Source organism: Hemitrygon akajei, chromosome 14 (assembly GCF_048418815.1).
Source record: "Hemitrygon akajei chromosome 14, sHemAka1.3, whole genome shotgun sequence".
NCBI classification, from domain to species: Eukaryota; Metazoa; Chordata; class Chondrichthyes; order Myliobatiformes; family Dasyatidae; genus Hemitrygon; species Hemitrygon akajei.
In genome coordinates, this window is record NC_133137.1 from 30,247,642 (window position 1) to 30,271,877 (window position 24,236).

Consider the following 24,236-nt stretch of genomic DNA (forward strand, 5'->3'; position numbering starts at 1 on the left):
TCGCAGACGTGAAGCACGTGGCAGCCGGAGCAGTTTTGTAGCATCAGTGCCACAGAGAGAGGAGCGAACATGGCAGAACAGCGAGCAGAATTGGGTCCCAACACCCTGCCTTTTCCAGCCTAGACCCTGCCTAGACCAGCGTCTATAGCATCCAAACACCAGGTCATGCAGGGCACTAAGACCTGGGCCTCATCGCAGTGATACACTCTGGGCCTAGATCTCGCCGCTCAGCCCGAGGCCATTCCCTGACCTTTCCAAAACGGCTCGGTGCTTAGATTGATCAACTTCACTGCCAGGGTGCTAAAACTCTTCAGTCTCGACTCGGCTCTGATTTGCTCGCTCCAACTCCATCTCTTACTCTGACTCCGACACTGTTTTGAACATGTTACACTCTGACTTTGTATCACATCAGCATGGCTCACCCTTGAGTCAGCTTCGCCATCACTCGTCTCTTCATTGTTTGCGTGTTAGTTTACCACAATTTACCTCAGAAAAAGTGTTGTGAATAATATTTCTAGTCTTATTTCTTGCCTTTTGAACTACCAGTATGCTGTCACCTGACTTCAGTAGCACCATCTTAGTTCTACAACAAGAAATGGAAAAAACAATGTAGATTCTGGAAATCTGAAACAAAATCCAGAAAATTCTGGAGAAACCCTCCCCAATACCCTTTCCTCTCCTTTGGGTGATGACTGCTAACAGACTACAATCCCAAGAGTACCTTGTGCCCTGTAAAGCTACACCCAAGATGGTGCCAAGTCATCACAATCTCCTTAGGGTGATGATTGCTAACAGATTACAGTGCCAAGAGCACCTTGTGCCCTCCAAAACTGCATCCAAAATGGTGCCAAGTCATCACAATCTGCAACTGAAAGTGTACATGTCCCAGTTGTCTTTGCTGAACAGCTGTCAAGAACAGGAATTAATGCTGCATCCAAAAATATAGAAGGCTCCTGCCTTAGCTGAGACTGGATAGTTTATTCAGCAGAGACTTGGGGCCTTCCAGCTCCAAGCAATTTAGCTACGCACTGAATAAACTTGCTGAACCAGCAAGAAAATGGAAATAGCTTCATATCAGAATCAGATTTAATATCACCGGCGTATGTCATGAAATTTGTTAACTTTACGGCAGCAGTACAATGATAAATAAATGCAGAGGATAAAAACTGAATTACATTAAGTATATATATATATATATATATATAAAATAAATAGATAAATTAAAATAAGTAGTGTAAAAAATAGAAATAAAAAAAAGTAGTGAGGAAGTGTTCATGGGTTCAATGTCCATTTAGAAATCAAATGGCAGAGGGGAAGAAGCTGTTCCTGAATCACAGATGGTGTGCCTTCAGGCTTCTGTACCTCCTTCCCGATGGTAACAGTGAGAAGAGAGCATGTCCTGAGCAGTGGAGATCCTTAATGATGGATCCGCCTTCCTAAGACACTGCTCCTTGATGATGTCTTGGATACTACAGAGGCTAGTACCCATGATGGAGCAGACTAATTTGACAAGCTTCTGCAGCTTACTTCGATCTTGTGCAGAACTACCCCCCCCCCCCCCCCCATACCAGATGGTGATGCAGCCTGTCAGAATGCTCTCCACAGTGCATCTGTAGAAGTTTGAGAGTTTTGGTTGACAAACCAAATCTCCTCAAAGTCCTGATGAAATACAGCTGCCTTTTTTTATCACTGTATCAACATGTTGCGACCAGGTTAGGTCCTCAGAGATACTGACGTCCAGGAATGTGAAATCTCTCAGTCTCTCCACTTCTGGTCCCTCTATGAGGATCGGTTTGTGTTCCCTTGCCTTACCCTTCCTGAAATGTAAGACAATCAGCTCTTTGGTCTTGCTGATGTTGAGTGAAATCAACTCATCCATCTTTCACCTTGCAGGATACCAACAGCAACTCAGAAATAAAATTTGCAGTTGGTTATGATCCATCATTCTATATTTGTGGACATCTGAGGATATCTGATCTAACTCTGTAGGAGACACTAACATATGTAGTGTTGACAGAACAAGCTTGAAAGGGAAGAATCATTTACTTTAACCCCCCCCCAAAAAAAACCTTACATCAAATTTCTCCCTGCAATTTTCAGCCTTAACCCCTTCAGATCCAATCTGTCTTTTACATAAAACTTTCCCTATTATTTCCATGGGAGATGCTGCAACTGGATCCACAGATTTAAAGATTTACAGTTTCCCCACAGAACCTGCAAGCCTGTATCACAACACAAGCTGCTATCAGTTCCCCTGTGGCTGGGCATTAATAAAAAAAAAAGCACCGAGGAAAAAAATTGTGACTGTGCAATTAATCCCCACTGGCTAAGGTGTCTACATTAAAAGCTGTTTAAAGTTTGTTAACAATAACAACCTGGGAACCCCCGAGGAATACAGCTCGAAAATTGCATCTTGGTTGCAAATAGCAGAAAAGTAGAAGTTAAATCACTTGGATTAAGGATGTTAATTATTCATCCATTCCACGATAAAATTTGCCCGAGCAAGTGCAATGCTCAACCATAACCTTCATTATAATATCATATAATCACAGTGCCATTTTCTCTCTCCAAATAAGATGCATTCCATTTCAAAGATCCATCAGAATTTATGAACGTGAAGCAGAACATTTGCTGTTGTCAACGCTGGCTTTAGCAAACCTCACCACGTTAATCACAGACTAATGCGAGGTACAATCCACTGCTCGGACAATTTAAACGCCAGCCCAGATAGACTGGAGGCTTCTCTCTCCACGGTACTAAGGCTGTGAGTCTGCCTCCAGCTGCTGTGCTTCGTGTCTGTGAACTTTGCAGCAATTTGGCCCGCTAATATGATGGACTGAATCTTTGGGCCAACTCGGGGCTGCGCCGGGTATTTGGATCGAAGGACTCAGTTTGGTTTGGAATGCTCTTGCTGTTGCTCAGGTTTTAAGGTGCTTGGGAGTAGGTACAGAGGTGATGTCAGGGCTAAGTTTTTTATGCAGAGAGTGGTGAGTGCGTGGAATGGGCTGCCAGCAACAGTGGTGGAAGTGGATACAATGGGGTCGTTTAAAAGACCTTTGGATAGGTACATGGAGCTTAAAAAAATAGAGGGCTATTAGTAATCTTAGGCAATTTCTAAGTAAGTACATGTTCGGCACAGTATTGTGGGCCGAAAGGCCTATATTGCACTGTAGGTTTTCTATGTTTCTATGCTCACTTCTGTTGTTTGCATGATTTGTGTTTTTTTTTCTCTCTTTCTCTGCTCATTGGGAGGTTGGTCTTTTTTTAATTGGGTTTTTTCAGGTTTCTTGCTTTGTGGCTGCCTGTAAGCAAACAAATCTCAAGGCTGTATCATTTATACATTCTTTGACTAAAGGCTCTTAGGATTCTTTCTATTATATTTTAATCAGTCACATTTAATTGTGACTAAGGCATCTTCCACTAACATCTCTTCGGATAAGGAGTTCCAGACTTCCACTACATTCCGATTGAGAACAATTCCCTTCAATGCCCCAGTTAATCTTTCTATTAATAACCAAGGGGTATTGATTTTTTGAGTTTTGACACTTCAACTGAGGGGAAATAGATCCTTCTCATCCATTCTGTCTTGGTTTCTCGTAATTTTGTGCAGTCTTCATTGACAGCATTGCCACTCACCTTGCGAATAAGAAGACTATGAGTTCAAGTCCAGAGACTTGAGTGCAAAATAACCACCTGATACTCACAAAAGGCTCAGCAGTCTTGGGTAAATTAGAAACATAACAGCATCTGCAGATGCTGGAAATCAAGAGCAACACAGACAAAATGCTGGAGGAGCTCAGCAGGTCAGGCAGTATCTATGGAAATGAGTAAACAGTCGACGTTTCAGGCTGAGACCCTTCTTCAGGACTGGAAAGGAAGGGGGACAGAGTCAGACTAAGGAGATGGAGGGAGGGGAGGAAGAAGTACAAGGTGGTAGATGATTCACTGAAACCTGGACAGGGGGAGGGGGTGCAATAAAGAGCTGGGAAGCATTTTGTGCGTGTTGCCTTGGGTAAATTAGACCTGTCTTTGTGAATTCAAAATCTGCCAACCAATTCTATACAAACAGTCAGTTGATTAAAAAAAAAAGTAGTCACACTCCAGAAATGCAGCATAAAATGCAAATGTTACGAAAATTGGTGGTGTTGTAGATAGCCAGCGAGGAAGGTTATTCAAGGTTACAGCAGGATTTAGACGGTAGATGGAATTTAATCCTGCGAAGTGCAAACTGATGCATCGTGAGAAGTCAGGGTCGATATGGTGATGGCAAGCTTTCTTTCATTAACTTGGGACATAGGAAGAGTTGGGATGTTATGTTGCAACTTCAGAATCAGAATCGGGTTTAATATCACCGGCATGTGTTGTGAAATTTGTTAACTTTAAGAAACACTGGCAAAGCCACACTTGGATGTTGTATACTGCTCTGGGCGCCACACTACTTAAGGAAGTGTCTGCACTAGAGAGAGTATACAGGAGATCCGCCATGCAGTACCTGAATTGGAGAACTTTATTGATGGGGGCGGATTGCCTGTTTTCCCTGGAGCAAAGGAAGCTGAGAGCTGAAGACAAAAGTGAATGCAGATGCTGGTATCTGGAACTAGAAACAGAATGTTGTAAGGACTCACAACTCACGGTACCTGTGAAGGCAAGGTGTGTGAAGTTGACACTTTGGGTTGAGACCCTCCTGATGGATAGAGTAGATTGTCAAAATCTTTTTTCCTGTGGTGAAAGTGGCAAAAATAAAAGGAAGGGATCTGAGGGGCAGATATTAAAAACTTATTATCAAAGTACATATATGTCACTACACATTGAGTCTATGGGTTGCAGAGTCCATCAGTGTTGAGGTGTGTGAAGTTATCCATGCTGGTTCAGGATCTTAATAGGTAATAACTGTTCCTGAATCTTTTTAACATTGTTGACATCTGAAGCATACTGCTACAGGATCTGGTTTGAATCAGATATAATTATTGTGATTAAGAGGCATTTACAAAGACATTTAAATAGACAAGACAGAGAAGGATAGAGTCCTAAAGTAGGCCGATGGAATTAGATTTCATTTCAATTTACAGTGATGCGAACAACACGGGTCATTTTCTGACAGAAAAGGTATGATCTGAATCCAAACTGTTGCAGGAATAACATTAAGAAGGTATCCTGTGAGATGGTTTGCCTTACGGGAAATGTTTTGGATATTACACCATGAAGATAATTGAGAGGTACAGGACCACAGATTGCTTCTGCACTTACCCACAAAGATTAACATGTACCTTATAAAGGAACTCCATCTGGGGATTTATCTTATGATAAGGTGTGTGAGAATGTAAAGGTAATCTTGTTCATTTAGCGAGAGGGGGGAACCCAGTGAAATGGAATAAGTTACTCAAAAGAAGTAGAATCCCCAATGCTATCGTTAATTTTACGTTCTTCTCCACTCTCAAGGGCCATTTCCCAGCTGTCAGTGTAGGTAAAATCTGAACAATGGACCATGCATCTGTTCATCTTTGTGTTATATTTTGTATGACTTTAGATAAACATTGATTCCTGCTAGTTGAATTGCTGGACAATGTCCATTGTTTCTATAGCAATGGTGACCTGCTGCCCAATCAGTCCCTGCCTAGACTGGATGGATTTTATTTGTTTGTGTCAACACCTCTGCTGAGAAATTAATTCAGTTAAAACTTACTTGATGACTTGGACTGGGTGCTTGAAAGGTTAACCCAAGGAGGTTAATTGACCGTACAGCAGACAAATTCAATTACTCTGATTGGGAAACCATTAAAGCAAGCTGCTCTCAGTACCAGCACAACATTAATAGCCATCTGCAAAGACATGATTGTGATTTAAAGAACTCCTATTTATAATAATAATTCATATTATTCAAATTTAATTTATCTGGAGATCTGATTTCTTTGGGATTGAACATTTATGTCATCTAGATATGACATTACAAAGGAAAGTCTACTCAGAACACTTTCACCCCAAAGACTTGTCAAAAATTCTGCTTTGCATAAAATCCACTCAATAATTACTTAACACTTTTTAGATTAATTATACCTCACAATGTCATTTTTCTTCTGTTTATTACCTAACATATTAGCTTTAGCTTGAATATTTTATTTTGACAACATGCCTCCCCTTCTCTTCAGAGAACACTGTGGGCACTCGGTGGAATGACTATTATAACGAAGAGTTTACTGTGTAAATTGCACAATGCTCAATTCCACAAGAAACAAGATTCACACAGAAGGTGATTCAGACTTGTTATCACAATAAATGATTAATGTAAAATAACGCAATTCCCAAACTGCTACAGCAAACATTAAAGCAACAATGTAGTTTTATGCAAGTAGAACTCCATTGAAGGAGGCTAAATTTAGTTGGAAAGCTGTTTGATCAGAAACTGATTTCAATATTTTTAAGACACAGATTTTAATTTAGTAATAATAAATACTTGCCCTTAAGATATTTTGCCAGACTTGATTAATGACAACTGACTGTTTCTGGTAATTACAGAGCCTTATAGATGGACTTCTGGAGTCCAGAAAGATGGAGTCAACAAAGTGATTTAAACATTTCAGTCAGGGTGCTATAACACGTGTACAATCCTTAACAGCAATTGAGGAAAAACTAAGCCAGAGAATACACATTTCTGCTTTACTGAGAGTATATCTGGAGAGAATGCAAAGGGTTAGGGTTAATTCAGTTGTGTGGATCATAAATGATCTGGATCCAATGAGTGGGCTACGAAGAGCCAAAACCACCATGCCTATTGGTCAGCTGGCAACCAATCCCAGGCTGACCTTCACCAATTGATCACTGTTCCAATCACTGTTTTGAATGATTTTTGGTAAACCATTGAAATACTAGTGTTTTGAGACATACAGTTGAGTTTTGAATTTGAGATTTACCAGTCATAAGCCACGTTGTCCATCTTCAGCTCAAAGAAAGGCATCCTGGTGTACACAGCTAACCATTTTCAAAGGCGGGCAATGATTTTATTAGCATACAATTTTAAAATCAAGTACACATCAATGCAGGAACTTGGTCAGGCAGATGCCATCACCAGACTTATGAATTAGCAGGTTACAGAACAACAAAGATGCAATCATGGCTGTGATTTCAATCGATTGTGAAGTCCACCAGGTTGTATTAGATGCTGCTGAACGCCTTCCCGTCACAGTCCACAAGATCAGAGCAGAAATGGCTAGAGATGCTCTTCTTCAGTGTATCTCCAAATATCTCATTGATGGATGACCAGTCAAGATTGAGGAAGATGTCATACCCTTTTACCAACATCATACATCGCTCTCAACTGAGGACTCCTGCCTAGTGTTTGGAGACAGGATAGTGATACCACGAACACTTCAACCAAAAGCACCAAAACAATTCCACTGTGGTCAGCCTGGCCTCAATCAATTAAAATCCTGCAAGAATTAAAGCCCTGGCTGGGCATAAATGAAGATATCACATATGCATTCAAGCTGTGTAGTCAGTGCTGTATGGCAAAGAAACCAAGGAGAGATGAACCACAACCATGGCCTCAGGCTACCAGACCTTAGAGTCAAGTACACATTGACTTCACTGGCCCAATCAATGGGTTTACCTACCTTGTCCTGGTTGTCACCTAATCCAAATGGGCACAAGTATTATCTATGAATTCAATAATGACAGAGACTACCATTCAACAGCTGCTGAGGATTTTAGCTGCTTAGGCATATCAGAAACGCTTATTTCTGACAACAGCACTCAATTCAATTCAAAACAGTTTGCTGCATTGTGCCAGTACAGTGAAATTATCCACATCCACTCACCCCTATATCATCTATAGACAAGCAGCCACCCAGAGAGGTTTATGTACACCTTCAATCAGTCACTTCTGAAATCAAGAGGGGAAAGAGCATTGGCCAAGGCTCTCAACACACCTCAGCTTAAGTATTGTTAGGAAGAAAACTGCTGCGACAGCATCCAACATCTGAGACAGCAGATGGTCAGGTGCATAAAGGCACCCACACAGACCATGGTCGATAGGTGAAGTCATTCAAGTGAGGGTCAGACAATATCACAATGGGCAAGACCCTTGGGAACTAGGTCAGAATGGTAAACAATGAGGAAAGTGCTCTACGAAGTTATCATAATTGGACACTGCTGGCATCGCAAAATCAACCAGTTGTGGCCACATGTTCCTAAAAGCACAACAAGCTGATCGGGCAGATCCCCAAACTCAGAGCTGGACCTTCAACTCCTCCTGGAAGGACTCAATTCAATCCGACTGAACCAGCAAACAGCAACAGCACAGCTGCAAGTAACATCGTGACAAGTGACCTCCTGCGACCACCATGAAGGACCGATCACTAGTGTAAGTTGGTTGTTTCAATCCAAATCAAACCTCAACTCAAACCCTCTTCAAGAGGGAGCCATTCCGGAGAGCTGAAACAACCAACACCTATTAGTCAGCTGACAACCAATCCCAGGCTGACTTTTGCGAATTGACCATTGTTCCAATCAGCATTCTGAATGTTCTTTGAGTAAACTATCTAAATAGTCATGCTTTGGGATGTAGAGATGAGTTTTTAATTTGAGATTTTGTAGTTGCGTGGCTTTACTGAATAAAGGTGTATTTTGAGTTCCAACTTTGTCCTAACTCCTGGCTTCGGATCTCATCAGTAGTTACAGACAAGTGAACACAACTGAGTGACACTGGGACATGCACTGGGTCAGAGAGGTGGTAATATTGAAATAAATATTTAGGTTTTATTGTCCAAAAATTAAAATAATTGAACAAATGCAATCAGAAAACAAATCTCTCAACTCCCACTCAGGAAACACCAGTATTTCCATTTGTGCCTTTTCTTGCATTTACTAAAGTGTCCATGCATTGGAGGGACAAAGTCAACTCTTCTGTCCTGTCCTCTCCCTCAGGTGATCCTTGAAAGCTTCCCCTCTCTCTACAACTCATTCACAGTGATAACCTTGTAGATTCCACCAATTAACTAGCTGTCACCAAATCTTCCTCCAGAACATCCATTCATGAGATCAGTTGCTTGGTGGAAAGAGTGCATGAAGCACCATGATTTGATGGAAAGGAGAAGAGAAAGTTCCCTGGTCTTAAGAGAAGTGAAAATGATGGCCAGGTGAAAGTTGGATGACGAATTTCATGCCTCAGTAGGGGAAGGGTAACGGAGCTGATAGTTGTGATTGGAAAAAGCTTAAAGGGGACACAATCTGCTTCCAAGACTTTAACCTCTCAGGCAGACTCACTTTAAGCAATGCTGAAGCAGACCCTCACAAATGCTCTCGAGGGCTGCCTGCACTTTCTTAATCATGATTGAAAAGCACACAAGAGGCAGCAAGGCAAGCACTCCTTATCAATGGAACACAGCTGCAAGTGTCCGAGGCTTGTCACGTAACGCCTGAAGGACTAGGAAAGTGAAACAGGGATTTATTGGAACCCAAGCCGAGCCTACAGTTTCCCCTCAACCTCTACCGCACTCCGCCTATCAATCTTGTATGTCAGCATGAGGTGCCATTCAATTAACTCTTCATAACTGGCACAAACAGAACGTGGCCTCAAATCCCCTCATGTCCATCCCAACATTGTGCACTGCTGTGAACATATCAGATTTCATAAACCATTTCATCAAGTGCAAAGGCTATTTTGCTGATGAATAGAGTGGTTACTGGAGCACACCATGCTAATTGAATGCTTTAACCAACATCACATTGTTTCACAGTAGAACTACACAGATTCATATATCTCTTCACAGTCTGCACCATCAGTACAAATGGAATTAGGTCCACTGAAGTCATTGAGAATTGAAATTGCATGCAGAGTATAACCAGTGTCTGATCCAGTCAGAAACCACTGAAGAAATTAAACTAAGATTAATCCCACAGGCTATCTCTTTTATATGCAAATGCACATACAAAATAAAAAAAAATATTGAATGCTGCAATACAGAAACAGGTTGATTCATCAAATCTACTTTAGCACTTTTCTTAATGACTTTCCTGGTCTAATCTCATTCTCCTGCATACTCCCAAGCTATTTGAGATTCCTTGTTTTCAGGCAACCATCTAATGCCCTTTACAAAGAATTTATGGAATACATTTTAACATAGTTTGTTGTAGAGAGTCCCACAGTCTAAGCACCCTCCAGGGTAATGAATTCTTTTCTAAATTTACAACCTCCCATTACTGCATTGCTGACCAATGGAAACAATTCATCACTATTTGTTTCATCAAAATACCTGCCAAGACTTATTCCCTGATTTTTGGAGGGGAGGAGTAAATGTGGAGAAACAGGATTCAAAGCTGACAGCCTCAAAAAAAACACCTGGAACTGTATAGCACTTAGAATGAGGCAGAATATTCCAGAAGTCATCTATTTTCCACATCTCAGCTCTTCAGCTCTCAATCTCCCTCTTTCTGGCCCAGAACAAGGATAGGGTTTTGCTTGTCTTAGTCTTCCATTCAACAGATGATCCTTTTCCAGAGTTACTAGCAGACCTAACCAGAAGTCGATCAAGGAGATATGCCTTATAGAGTCCCTTAAAGTAGAAAAGTAAGATGGAGAAGCAAAGGTTAATGGAAAAGAATTCTGGGCTCAGAAAAGATAACCACCAATCCAGAAACTATTATATTCAGGGGTATAGAGGAGATTAAAGTGAGAGGAAGGAATGATCCATCATGAAAAGGCCACTAAGATTTCAAAATCGTGACATTGATCAACAGGGAGCCAATGAATATCTGCAAGCAGAGGGTTGATTGGCTAGCTGTACATGTTGAGTATTAGGATCTCATCTGGATGGACCTGCACATTCTGAGACCAGAAATTAAAGAAGACAACAGTCGATGAAGAAAGATGGGCATCGCCTTTGCCCATTTTTCTGAGATCATCCAGGAAGGCAATTCTAAAACCAATAGCTAGGCTTGTTTAGTCTTAATGTGTCAACACAGATAGTGAAAGACTTAACTAGCTGCTTGTCATAACTTTTCAAGTCTGTACGTCTCAGACTGCAGGGAATGCAGTGTAGATGGCACCAGGAAAAATGGTCAGGGTAATGAGTAATAGCATCAGTTGGAAATAGGACATCACAGATGTACACAAGAGAATGATTTAATAAATTAGTAATTAAACAGATCTTGACAAATGGAGGGCCAAAGATCAGATAACTGCAGACCTAAATGCATTTGGATAGTTTTAACAAGAGGCAGACACAGAAGGAAGTTGGTGATGGGAAGGGGAAGGGAGTGGAGGGTAATTCAAGGAAGTGAGCAAAAAGAGTGTATTGGTTAGCTGCATCACAGTCTGCTATGGAAATACCAATGCCTCTGAATGGAAAATCCCACAAAAGGTAGTCCATTCAGCCCAGTACATCACAGGTAAAGCCCTCCCAACCACTGAGCATATCTACATGAAATGCTATCGTAGGAAAACAGCATCTATCACTAAAGATTCCCACTACCCAGGTCATGCTCTTTTCTCGCTGCTGCCATCTGGTAGAAGGTACAAAAACCTCAGAACTTGCATCAGCAGGTTCAAGAGCAGCTACCACTGCACAGCCATCAGGCTCCTGAACAAAAAGGGATAACGACACTCACTTTCCCCATCATTGAGATTACATACACAAGAAGAATTAAAGTTATGCATTGCTTTTTTTTTAACAATCTCATGACCATAGCAGTTTACAGCCAAGGCTGGACTTTGAAAATGTGCTCCCTGATGCAATATGGGGAATTCAGCAGCCAATACACACATGGAAAGCTGTCATAGAAGAAACAGGTAGTGACAAATGTGGGTGGCGGGTTTGGAGATACGTCTCTACCAAAGGAAGTGTAAGGCGCTCCTTCCCTATGCTAGTGGGCGAGTCACCCTTGGGCAAGGTGTAGCACCTGTTTAGCCCCTATCACCCCCCCCCCCAATCAGGGTCATCTGATGCCATGGGAGCAGGTGGTGGTTGGTCATATGTGCAGCTGGTGCCTATCACAAGTCCTGGTTATGTGACCACTGACGCCAGGCAGACAATCTCTGAAGAGTACTGATGATGGCTGGGGTCACCTGTCTTGTAAAGACACTGCCCAGATAAAGGCAATGGCAAACCACTTATTAGAAAAAAGTTGCCAAGAACAATCATGGTTACGATAAATGGAAGACCATGATCACCCACATCATACGGCATGGCATATAGCGAATGAATGAATGGCTGAGAGAGAAACCCCGGGACACTGAGGAAACACAGCAGTGCTAAGGTGGGGAGCCCAGTGGCTGAAGGCTTTGGGGGAAAGAGCTGGCTCCTCAAAAGGGTTGTGAGGCCTTGTTCAGCATAAAAGGGCTGGAAAGCCTTTGGTGTGCTGCCTCATCACTTATTCCCTCTGAGCTGATGTCTTCAGTCTCTCGTGAATCAACTACTATCTGATTACACATTGCTCTAGTTTTCCTGCTAATTTTCTCTCTGCATTTCTATTCCAAGTTCTGTATTAGAATATATTGACTTTTTTCCAATTATCATCTCTACCGTAGCAGCTACTCGAACAAACCAACACCGCTGTTAGAGACCAAGCGCGCGGAGTATAACGCACTGTCAGATCCAATAATAATAATGCTCAAAAAGTCAAAAGAATATATTCAACCCTTTATTAAACAACTAGCAAAACAAACTTGAAGCGATAAAACAAATGAAACCAAAACTAATGACACTAATTGTAATTAAGCAAAGTTAAGCGATTTAAAATATAATTAAATAGTCAACAAAAAGATATCACACTCTAGCTCTAACTGACCAAAGACAAAGCATGACTACATAACTAAACTCTTTGCTTTACCACACCCCTACCCTCGTGACTATCAACCATACTCAACATAATGAACGCCCAACAAAAAATACATTGCAAATGGAAAACAGATACATGTCTCCTACACTTACTAAGTATTATTATTTACATACAGTTTCAATTTTTATTTTATTACCCTTTATATCCAGTCTGAACCTCATACCTCACTTGCCCTCCCGGCAATTTTTCTTGACGTCAGCATTTTTACCTCCTATTAAAAGTTTAATCTTAGTTTTCCTTCCTCTTGACTGCAAAGTGCTGTGATTGCATCCTTCTATTACCGACTATTGCTTTATATTACACTCTTTCCCTTCTGCCCTGCCAAGTTCTAATTATTTGTTGGAATATAGTTCCCAAGATATCAGATGAACTTCTATTACTTATATACGTTTACCATTATTAAAGTCGGACGCTAATCCATGCTGAATATTTCTTCTCCACTGAAGAGAATCCACGGAGAGTGCATGGGCTAGTGATTCTCAGGAGTCAGTAGGGAAGCCACATTTCTTCAAAGGGATTATGAGCACATCTATGAATCCCAAACATGAGAAAGTTGGCAGACGCTGGAAATCCAAAGCAACACACACAAAATGCTGGAGGAACTCAGCAGGTCAGGCAACATCTATGATAAAGAGTTAACAGTCGCCGTTTCAGGCCGAGACCCTTTTTCAGGACTGAGAAGGAAGGGGGAAGATGCCTGAATAAAAAGGTGGTGGGAGAAGAAAGATCGTTTTCATTATTTGCCTAGCAATTCTGTCCATTAACAGAGTATGGGATAAACAGTGTCTGCTTCTGATGTCGTTCACACGAATGACATCGTCTGCTCATCAAAGCTATTTGATGGTTAACTACAAAACCAGACAGGAAGCAAGCCAGCCTCAATCCTGGGGGCTGCCCAAGAAGAAATAACCCCAAGCAAGAGTGTCAGCAAACTGTTCATTACAGGGAGGTGAGGAGATGGGAAGGAATTTATTTGGGCAGAGAATTGTGAATCTGTGGGATTTGTTGCCACGGGAGGCTGTGGTAAACCTTTGAAGGTCATTTAAGGCAAAGGCTGATAGATTCTTGGTTAGTCAGGGCATGAAGGGATACGGGCAGGAAATTGGAGCTGAGAGGAAAAATAGATCAGCCATGATGAAATGGCAGAGCAAACTCAATAAGCCAAATGGCCTAATTCTGCTCCTATATCTTATGGTTTTGTGGGAGCATGGTTATCAACCTAATAGAGTGATCCAATCCTGACTGATATTAACCAACTGGACACCGACTGGAGACTGAAACTCACAACTTCCTGGTCCATGTGGTTCAGACACTCAAGTGAGTAAAGTTGTAAAAAGGAATAATAGAACCAAATCATAACAACAGTCCAAGAATCCAATAGAAACACCTCAAAATGTGACCCATAGGAAACATAAGAGGCTCATCGAGAATATTGTGAAAATATAGAGCACTCCAGAATGATATATTGTATGTCAATACCTAAAGGGTTAATGATAAATCCCTTGAGTTTACATTAGCATTGAGGTTTGCTATAAAAATGTGAACTGTTCATTCATTTGTTCTGCAATGCTGTCTAATGAGAGCTAATTAACTTATACAAACATATGAATATTACTCACACGTACACCAATTCTCTCAAAGGACACTTAAATCCCATCTTATTTAGAGCAAGCTCCTTTTGCAATTATTTATTTAAAGTTCCTTATTAATATGCAAGGACGTTGAAAAGGAGCTAACTTGGAGAGTACTCGGAAATGACAATCTGGTGCCAAGTGCAAATTCCATTTTTATTTGATGAACAGACCAATTAAGCTAACGGCAGTGAAGAGCAGGTCTGCAGAGCACAAGCTGCCTGTGTTTGCATTGCGACTGGGAGAAATGAAGCCAAGAGACCCCTGAGACTTGCTGCCAGCAGAGGATCTTTCTTCCAGCTCAGTGCCACCCAGATCAATCCTCAGTGCTGCTATCTCCTTCCTGGAGAGGTTAGAAGCCGAGTCGAAAACCGGTGCCATCCATCAGCGATTGAAAGCAGTGTGTGGTTACGGGGTGACCGCTCCATATCAGGATGGGGTGGGGGGGGGGGGGTGCGGAGAGATGATGTAGCAAGAGGCATCACTTGGTGACTTGTTATTTCAGGTAATGTAAATCTTTTTCAGCAGTGATGGATTTAACCAATTAGCGCCATTTTCATCAGGAAACCCTCAGAGTGAAAAAGGACTTCACCAAACAGTAAAGTTAGTTTGCTTGGTTATGGATGCACCATCAATAACTCTCTCTGAGACGTGAAGTCGAGATATCGGCTTTTATTGACTGGAAGAAAGAACAAGCAGTAGTTGACCACCATACTACATCCTGGAGAATGAGGGCCGGGCTCAGGCCTCAATCGCCTTTATACCAGGGTCTGTGGGAGAAGCCACAGCAGTCAGCAGGGGGCGTGTCCAGACAGGTATATGTAGTTCACCACAGTTATGTAGTGTGTACACATCTAAATAAACAGCTTGGATATTTGTAATGCCTCTCATACCCTGGCCTCAGGGGCTCGACAGGATAGCTTTATGCAACAAATGTGCGATCTGCCATTACGGCTGGATTACTGACTTTACAATTCTCAGGGACTCTTAGGCTACATTCCCGCCAATGTAGATGTACGTTTAGTGATGATCGATTGCAGATTGATTAGCCCCAGGGAACAAACTCAATCCCAAGTTTATTTTCTTACCAGTCTAGTAGAAATCAATATTTTTTTTATTAATTGACAACCAGTCAAACTCCTCATATGTGAAATATTGCCAAATTTGGAAAAAAAAAACAATAATATTTAGCTTTAACTATCTTCCCCAGCTGGAGATCAAAAGAAGTTGCTCAGCTTGGCTTTTAATCATTCAAGCAGCTGTGATTTGGTGGCTTGGAGATATGATGTGTTCCTACCTTGGGGTTATTTCCCTGAAAAAGCACAGTGTGGAGTTTTTACCCCCTAATTAAGTATATTCCAGTGAGTAGCAATGCACTTGGATTTCTAAACTCTGCAATGTTCCAACATATAGGCCCCAGCAGGGTTTCAGACATAAAACATTATTACTTTATGCAGCAGCTTCTGATATGATTTAAATTGCCCATATAGTGTTAATGGCAGGATATCTTGCTGGCACAGTCCTACTGCAGGAAGCCTATCAGTGTTCGGATGAGCCACAGAAGCAGAATACGGAACTGACAGATGGAGTGAGAGTGCTTCCACCAAATAATAAACAATTAGCACCATGTTCTGGGAAGTCGTCGTTCTTGTGCAATATATTTACATCACCACCACCCCCCACCCCCCCAACACTGCATACTAGAACAGCGATGAGGCTTCTGCACAAGAAGCCCAGTCTATTAATTGAGAGATGCAAGTTTAAAATCCCACCATACCAGCTGGGGTCTTAAGTTCAGTTAAGTAATGGCACTGTAGCGTAGCGGTTAGCACACAACACTTTACAGAGCTGGCGACCCAAATTCAGCTCCTGCCATTACCTGTGAGGAGTTTGTACACTCTCTCTATGACCGCGTGGGTTTCCTCCAGATGCTCCGGTTTCCTCCCACAGTCCAAAGACGTACCGCTTGTTAAGTTAATTGGTCATTGTGAAGTGTCCCATGATTAGGCTTGGATTATGTCAGGAGATTGCTGGGCGGTGCATCTCAAAGGGCCGGAAGGATATATTCCACACTGTGTCTCAATAAACAAATACTCTGGAATATCAGTAACACTACCCATGAATGAACTCCCATTTCCCAGGAGCGAGGTGTACCAGTTAGTTGAGTGGTTTCACTGCAACAGCTTTACACTTAATGTTAGCAAGACCTAAGAGCTGATTGTGGACTTCAGAAAGATTAAGATGAGGGAAGACAAACCAATCCTCAGAGGGATCAGAAGTGGAGAGAGTGAGCAGCTTCAAGTTCCTGGGTGTCAAGATCTCTGAGGACGTAACCTAGACGCAACATATTGATACAGCGATAAAGAAGGCAAGCCAGCGGCTGTACTTCATCCGGAGTTTGAGGAGACTTGGTTTGTCAATTAAAATATTCTAAAGCTTCTACAAATGTACTGTAGAGAGCATTCTGACTGGTATTGGGGAAGTGGGGAGGGGGGCGCTAATGCACAAGATTAAAGAAAGTTGCAGAGACTTGTAAAATCAGTCAGTTCCATCATGGGAACTTGCATCCACGCTATCTTCAAGGAGCAGTGCCTTGGGAAGGCAGTATCCATTATCAAGGACCCCCACTACCCAGGACGTGCCATGTGCTCACTGTTACTATCAGGAAGGAGGTACAGAAGCCTGAAAGCACACACTCAGTGATTCATGAACAGCTTCTTCCCCTCTCCCATCAAATTTCTGAATGGACATTAAACCCATGAACACTACTTTTTTTAAATTTCTGTTTGTTTTTACACCACTGATTTTAACTTAACTATTTAACAGATAGTTATTTAGTATTTTTTCTCTATATTTATCATGTATTTCATTGTATTGCTGCCATAAAGTTAATGAATTTCATGACATATGCTGGTGATAATAAATCTGATTCTGATACCACTGGATGTCATAAAAAGTAATATAGAGTTCTGGGCAAAAGTCTTAGGCACTCGTATATATAATGAGGATGCCTTAGACTTTCTCCATACCGTACTGTATTTCTCACCATGGAGCGGAGCGTGAGTTTGTAAATCTGTGGGAGCAAATGATGTTGGGAATGGTGAGGGTGGAGCAGTGCAGGAGAAGTGCGGGACAGATGGCAGAGAGGGGCTGCAGATGTTGGGGGCTGGCGCCAAGTGCAGACATACCCAGTTCTGAGACACCACGCAAGGCCACTTGATTCCATACATTTGGTTTACTGATCATTACAGAATGGCTCTCTGCTACTTCCTGCTCCCCCCACCAATTTTCTCAACCATGATTCCCCTCTCCCTGTCCCCTTCCCACTCTCAGTCCACAACAGAGACCCATATCAGAATCAGGTTTATCATCACTCACTTACGTTATGAAATTTGTTTATTTGTGTTGCAGCAGTACAATGCAATGCACAGTACTGTGCAATACATAAAATTACTACGGTACTGTAGTTCTCTAATAGCCCAAGAAAAGAAAATCTACTTTGTTCATTCATGTCTATATTCAATGCAGGACCACAGCAAGGTTGCTGACTTCTAGCTGTCCTCTGAACTGGCCATTCACATGATAGCTGGGATCGTGGGGGAAATAACACTGAGTTAGACATGACACTCACATCATGTAATAAAGGAAGAGAAAACAAATGCATTGGCCAACTTCAGTCAAGTGTAACACACCTAAAATGCTGGAGGAACTCAGTAGATCAGGCAGTGTCTATGGAAAGGAATGAAGATTCAATGTTTCAGGCCAAGACCCTTCATCAGGACTCTAGTCTAGGCATTCATTCTCCTGTTTAAAACTATACATAGAACTTTCATTTTTGCCCACCCTAATCGTTCACCCAGCCCTTCTTCTATTTTTGTATCTATTCACGGCATCCTTCCCGGGAGCTTGTCCTATCAGATTCCTTCTTCTCCAGCCCTTGACCCTTCCCATCCACTTGAACTTCACCTATCCCCTTCCAGCCAGTCTCCTTCCCCTCCCCCCTTCTTTTCATTCAGGCGTCTTCCCTCTTCCTCCTCAGTCAGGGAGTCAGCCTGAAACATCGACTGTCTATTCATTTCCACAGATGCTGCCTGGCACGCTGAGTACCTCCAGCATTTTGTGTGAGTTGCTTTGGCCTCCCAGCACCTTGCTTTATTATTTTCTATTCGCATCTCCCTGAGGTAGAAAGTCCACAATGTGAAGGCAGTGTCAATGAGGGAATGGCAATCTATTTCCAAGTGAGGGTGGAGCAGCTTGGTGAGATGACACCATTTTCATGACATGAATCCTCTTACCCTTCCCAATAACCTTATTCATTTTCAATATTGTGTGTAATGTAGGCTTAGTTGGCAATGCCACAATTTTCTGCTCCTCACCTTAATGCCTGCAAGTCCTCCTGGCACATCTACAGCTACTGTGAGGAGGTTCAGGATTAAACCTTTCTCAGTTAAGGAACGGTGGCATATTTCCTCATCAGGACAGTGACATGAAGATAAACCAGAGGTGAAGGCATTCTTCTCCATCTGCTGTCCATATTTTGGAGTTACCTCATTGAAACCTATTGAATTTTGAAAGGCTTTGATAGAGTGGATGTGGAGAGGATGTTTCCTATGGTGGAGGAGTCAGGACCAGAGGACGCAGCCTCAGAATAGAGAGATGTCCTTTTAGAACGGAGATGAGAAGGAATTTCTTTATCCAGAGAGTGGTTAATCTGTAGAATTTGGTGCCACAGGTGGCTGCAGAAGTCAAGTCATATACTTAAGGCAGAGTTGATAGATTCTTGATTAGTCAGGGGAGAAGGCAGAAGATTGTGGCTGAGAGGGAAAATAGATCAGCCATGATGAAATGGTGGAGCAGATTTGATGGGCCAAATGGCCTACTTCTACTCCTATATCTTATGGTCTTGTATTTCTTTTTGGTGGTCCATATCATAGATCACGCAAATGTTGTCACACTAGTATAGTTGAGTAAATGCATAAAGTTTTATAGAAAGTGCACACTCTATAGTCATGGTGTGATATCAGTGGAGGGAGGAGTTCACAAGACAGTCATTACAGAGCAATCCCTATGGAAAGCAGAGATTGGGGCAGGGATAGAGAAAGATATGTTTAAGTAGTAACATCCTGTTATCGAAAGTGAAAGTTACAGAGAATGATGTGCTGGACACAGAGGCACATGTGGTAGTAGGTGAGGACAAGAGAAACCCTATCCCTGTATGGCACTGGGAGGATGTGGTGAGGGAAATGGAGGAGTTGCAGGTGAGGGCAGCATTGATGGTGGTGGAAGGGAAACCTTTTTTTGAAAAAGAGGACATCTCAATGATCCAGAATGGAAAGCTTCATCCTAAGAACAGATGTGGCGGAGTTAAAGGAATAGCATTTTTAGCAAGTGACATGGGAAGAAGTGTTGTCAAGATTACTGTGACAGTCAGTATGTTTCTAGTCTGTCAGAGAAGGAGACAGAGAGAGCAAGAAAGTGCAGAGAGGTGTCAGGGACGGATCAAAGTGGAGGTTGGATGCAAAGTTGATGAAATCGATGAGTGCAGCACAAATACGTGAAGCAACACCAATGTAAAGTGAAAAGAGTACGAGAGCATTACCGGGAAGACTCAGAACATGGCCTGTTCCACGTAGTCGACGAGGAGGTCAACACAGCTGCAGCCCACGTGATTGCCCATGGCTACACCTTAGCTTCAGAGAAAGTGGAAGAAGTGGAAAGAGAAATTGTTGAGGGCGTGCTTTAATAGAAGTTTCAAGAACTAAAATGAATTTAGAATTAAAAACTAGTGACAAAGGTTATCCTAGAAAATGCAAACTTCATCCAACAATGCACGAATGGCAGAGGGTAGAATAGGTTGCACTGGCTTTGGAGTAGGCACCCAGAATAAAAGAAATTATGTGTATCAGTACTGATGCTCCACATCCAGCTGAGACAGTGACAGAATGAAAGATTTCCAAGCTTTAGTCGTGATTGGAAATAACTCGGAAAATGTGTAGATCGGGTGGTTGATGGTTGGGTTGAGCTGTTCTCTGATCTTGGCAATCCATTTGCAAACATTTCGGCACCGTACGAGGAGACATCATCAGTGTGCTGTTCAATTGTGTTGTGTCCTCCAAATGCCTGGCATTAACGTACTTATCAATCAGCCGATTGGTTGCTATTACAGAAACTCAGTTGTGATGTAGGGCAGGGGTCTCGCCACTGATCGGGTGCATAGTGAACACTGTACATTGTGGTCTGGAATTCAGCCCACATTGGCTTATAAATAGAATCGAGGTCTGCATGTCTCTTTACATGTTTTGTTTGCGGGAAAGTATGTTTCTCAGAATTCTTTTGCATGCCACGTGTTTTCTTGCGCCATGACTTTGTGCAGAGAGGGTTGAGGTTGGTCTTTACTTTTTCTTAATTGTGTTCTTTCAGGTTTCTTGCTTTGCAGCTGCCTGGAAGCAAACAAATCTCAAGGTTGTATAATTTATACATTCTTTGATAATAAATGTACTTTGAATAATTTTCCAATGTTTTATTGTTACCTTATTTGAAATAAGTTGTAATTGAAGATGTTATAGTTTGAGTTTATACCTTAAAGCTTAGCTCCAAATAGCTGCTCCTATCCCAGACTGAAGTCAGGGGCTGGGGACAGAACTGAAACAGCGTGGCTGGACATCCGCTGACCACAGTATCACTGACACAAACAAAAACTGAAAACAGGAAATGACAACAATAAAGATGATTTGATGAAATCTATGGTCAAGGATTTTAAACTCCACAATAATTTTAATTGAATAAAAGATTAACTGTAAAACTTCACCAAGACGTAAATGTTTGCCATCAGTAATTAGTTCAGAAGTTTTGTGTTAGTAATATCTGGTTCATATCTGGCATTCCAAGACAACCTAAGTTCAAGTTTATTGCCATAGGCATACATACACGGGACATAAATTTAGCTTTTTTTTACCCCCCAGTGCAGCACAGTATGTTATCAACCTAGCATACACAAGATAAAACAAACTTAATATAAGTTATACACACAACAAAATGAATATTATGATGTTGGTCAATGCACAATCTTGCAGGAGTGCATGGTTTTGACGGGAATTGGAAAGAGAACGCAAGTTATACTCTGGTACAGAATAAGAAATTCTGTGCACTAATTGCAGGGTGGGAGATGTGTGTTGGAGGTAGGATGGATAGTTATTAGCAAAGCTTATTTATCTCGTTGGCAAGTCGTCTCTCACACAAAATGACTTACAAATTCAGCTAAGACTATTTTAATATTTAATTACCCAGAGAAAAAGAAAGCACGCTAATTTCTGATCATTTAACATTCCCCACAAGCAGATCTCCGTAAATTGAGTAATATTTCCTGATGACAGGATTGACTGAGAAATGGCACAGACAGAATTAATGAACTACGTAACATCTTGGTGTCACTCCCCTGACAGATACATTGTTTTTAAAATGTCACAGGAACAGAGAGGGAACAAATTCTTTTTAAATCTTTGTAAAAATATTCCCTCACATAGTGGCTGGCCCACTGAGACAGGAATAGATTTCACAGTAATCTATACTTTGCATTTCTGTGCAGTACAGATTACCTGATGAAAATCAATGCCGTTCCCTCGAATCAGATCATGCACAGGCTGCTGTGAACCATTTCAAGCCTGAGGCCTTCACTCTCACATAATTCAAAAGCAAAGGGTTTCCTTGCATGCAGAATGGTTCCTACAACTGGGACACAAGTACTTGATCAAGATGGAGGAAGGCCAACTGCTGTATTTTTCATTACAAGTGACATGCTGTAGGAGCCCAGCGAGTAAATAGTGTAAATAAAGCCCGCAGGATTACTGCTCACTGAGAGATAGCAGAGTTCACAGACCTTCCACTTCTGCCTTCTGTTCATCTTTTCGGGATCCTGCAGGTCCTGCCTCAGCGCAGCCTGCTCTCCCCGCTATTCCGGGAATAACACTCAAAGGAATTTGCAAACACAGCCGCAACTGAACAACAAAAAAAAAATCAGTCAATCTGTGCAGTTCCATCTGGATTAAGATATAACTATGCGGTATTTGGGCTTTAAATTAAAGCAGCCATCCAACCACATGGATAGGACTTCTGGACCACAGACTCCAAGTGGAAGTATAATCAGATCCACAAGACTGACAGTCTTGAATATGAACACTCTCCAAGGATGGCTGGCAAACTGGGAATGGCCGAGGAAGTGCTAATTCAAGATGTTCAGATGGGCGCCTCTTTAATTGAAGGAACAATCTTGCTTCGCCAAGGAGATTTCAGATTTAGTTCATGTGTTACGGGCCAGAAGACAGTCTCTTATTGAATCAGAAAACAAAACCTTAAAAAAAATTACTGAAAATTATATCAACCAAAGGCATCACTATGCGTGTTGACTCAACAAAGACTTAATGCAAGTTAACCACTCCACTCTAACTGTGGACAAAGCAGTCTCAGTCAAATACATTAAGGACAGATTATCCAATAACTAGTGAGTACTCATCACAGTTACGGGATGACATTTGTTGTATCTAAGTAATAATTTTCTCCTGTGCTAGGATTCTTTGTTAACAAAGCTGTCTATCTGATATAATTAAAACCTGTCATTTTGCTTCAGTTGCTTTCAGACAGTTTAGCAGGCTCATTCCTTAACTGCCTCCTTTTTTTTGTCATCGGAGAAACACCATGAAAAACATTCTCGTTGGAAAAAAAATCACAGCTTAATAATAACAAAAAAAAATTCAAAAGATTGCCAGACTGACATTACAGGAGTCCTGCACTGTCGGGGTCGTCACCTTTAGGGTGAGACCTTAGCCAGGGGCTTTCTGAATATTTTAATGCTTCACAGCGTGCATGAAATGTGAGCAGGATTCTGAATGAAGCTGGGAACGCCAGAACAGCATTAAAATGTTAGATTATAGGTAAAGATGAGGAAAAGAATTCCAAAGCTGACAGCTAAGATGGCTGAAGGTCAGAGTTTAATCAATTAATCAATTATTTAATAGAATAAGGCGGAACTATCAAAATCTAGTTCATCTAAATACCAAAGTCAGCCTGTATTCTGAATTAATCCACATTTTCCTCATGCATCTCTGATTTTAAGTGGTATTTTAATGAACCTGCAGTTTTATTTAACACTTTACAAAAAGGAAACAGAATACCGTAGGTTTATTATCAGTGACTTATGCTGTGAAATTTCCATAGCTGCTGCCTGATTTGCTGAGCTCTCCCTGCATTTTGTGTGAGTTACTCTGGATTTCCACCCTCTGTAGAGTCTCGTGTTTATACTGTGGAAATTGTTCTTTCGTGGCAGCAGCACGGTACAAGACGCAAAACAAAACTACTATAAGTTATAATTAAGAATAAATAAATAAAGAATGCGAAAGAGGAATGAGTCAATGTAGTAATCTTTAAGTAAGAGTGGAGAAAGCATTGCCCTGACACGAATTCCCAACCATTTTTATGCCACGTGTGGCCTCCGTCGGTCGTGGTCGACCATGGGTACTGCGCCTCGGGTAGTCATCGGGAGTGGCCTCTCCAGGGCGCAAGCCAGGGCAGAGTTGATATGGAGATCCGTCTTTTGCCCATGCAGTGGGACCCCCCCCCCCCCCCATGCTGATAACAGGTCCAAAGGAACGACAGAAGTCGATACAGTTTGGTGCCAGCAGCATCGCAGGAGTTGCCGTGCTGGTGCCGGGTACAGCATTCAGCCGCCTTCGGGACTCTGACTCTGGATTTTTCCTCGGTGTTTACTCCCAAAGCCTTTCC

At 41.8% G+C, this 24,236-nt stretch overlaps 1 protein-coding gene and 1 long non-coding RNA gene across 5 annotated transcripts in view; both read right to left on the reverse strand.

Moving 5' to 3' along the window:
* ttc28 (tetratricopeptide repeat domain 28) overlaps nucleotides 1-24,236 on the reverse strand; it is an 891,459-nt gene that overhangs the window by 676,624 nt on the left and 190,599 nt on the right. The gene's annotated exons all lie outside the window — the stretch shown is intronic.
* Nucleotides 20,184-22,448, reverse strand: LOC140738442 (uncharacterized). Its single transcript, XR_012101375.1, has 3 exons — nucleotides 22,339-22,448; nucleotides 21,042-21,160; nucleotides 20,184-20,902 (listed from the first exon to the last, which is right to left on the reverse strand). It is a non-coding gene; the product is annotated as an uncharacterized lncRNA (long non-coding RNA).